The following is a 1412-nucleotide window of genomic DNA, read 5'->3' on the forward strand; positions in this document are numbered from 1 at the left end:
CAAAGGACAGATTTCCACTGGTTTAATGTCCATTGCTCGTGTTTCTTGGCCTAAGCAGGTCTCTTCTTATTATTGGTGTCTTTTAGTAGTGGTTTCTTTGCAGCAATTCGACCATGAAGGCCTGATTCATGCAGTCTTTTCTGAACAGTTGATCTTGAGATGTGTCTGTTACTTGAACTCTGTGAAGCATTTATTTGGGCAGCAATTTCTGAGACTGGTAACTCTAATGAACTTATCCTCTGCAGCAGAGGCAACTCTGGGTCTTCCTTTCCTGTGGCAGTCCTCTTGAGAGCCAGTTTCATCATAGCACTTAACCGTTTTTGCCACTGCACTTGAAACTTTCTTGAAATTTTCCGCATTGACTGACCTTCATGTCTTAAAGTAATGATGGAGTGTCGTTTCTCTTTGCTTATTTGAGCTATTCTTGCCATAATATGGACTTGGTCTTTTACCAAATAGGGCTATCTTCGGTATACCACCCCTACCTAGTCACAACACAACTGATTGGCTCAAATGCATTAAGAAGGAAAGAAATTCCACTATTTAACTTTTAACAAGGCACCCCTGTTAATTGAAATGCATTTCAGGTGACTACCTCATGAAGCTGGTTGAGAGAATGCCAAGAGTGTGCAAAGCTGTCTTCAAGGCAACGGATGCCTACTTTGAAGAATCTCAAATATATAATATTTAGATTTGTTTAACACTTTTTTGGTTACTACATTATTCCATATGTGTTATTTCATAGTTTTATTCTGCAATGTAGAAAATATTAAAAATAAAGAAAAACTCTGAAATAAGTAGGTGTGTCCAAACTTTTGATTGGTACTGTATATTTATCTACCAATAGGTGCCCTTCTTTGTGAGGCATTGGAAAATCTCCCAGGTCTTTCTGGTTGAATCTTTATTGGAAATTCACTGCTTGACTGAGGGACCTTACGGATACTTGTATGTGTGGGTTACAGAGATGAGGTAGTAATTCAAAAATCATCTTAAACACTATTTTTGCACACAGAGTCCATGCAACTTATTATTTTTTTTTAAAGTACTCTTCAATAAGTTTTAAACTTCAGTAGTGATCAGCCTAATAGTTAGATAAAAACTATTTGAGTTGTGTGATGAGTTGGAGGATGCTCTGTCACATTATTGGACAAGGTGCATCGATGGATATCAAGATAATGATAGGTAATACTATTCAGAGCAAATAAGCAGCAGCTATACTTCGAGGACACTTTGTTTAGGATACAGTCAAGTGGCAATAGTTTACACGTCAATGTTTACTTCTCCAACATTTTCCCATGGTCCTTAGACACACTGCACGCGAGCTCTCTAATTTCTGCAGCTGGCCGAGCATGCGCGAGTGGCTTTCGGAATCCGGATATGATGAAAATGTTTTAGTCCAAACTTTTTTCAAG

The sequence above is a fragment of the Salvelinus namaycush genome, chromosome 6, assembly GCF_016432855.1.
Source record: "Salvelinus namaycush isolate Seneca chromosome 6, SaNama_1.0, whole genome shotgun sequence".
Taxonomy (NCBI): Eukaryota; Metazoa; Chordata; class Actinopteri; order Salmoniformes; family Salmonidae; genus Salvelinus; species Salvelinus namaycush.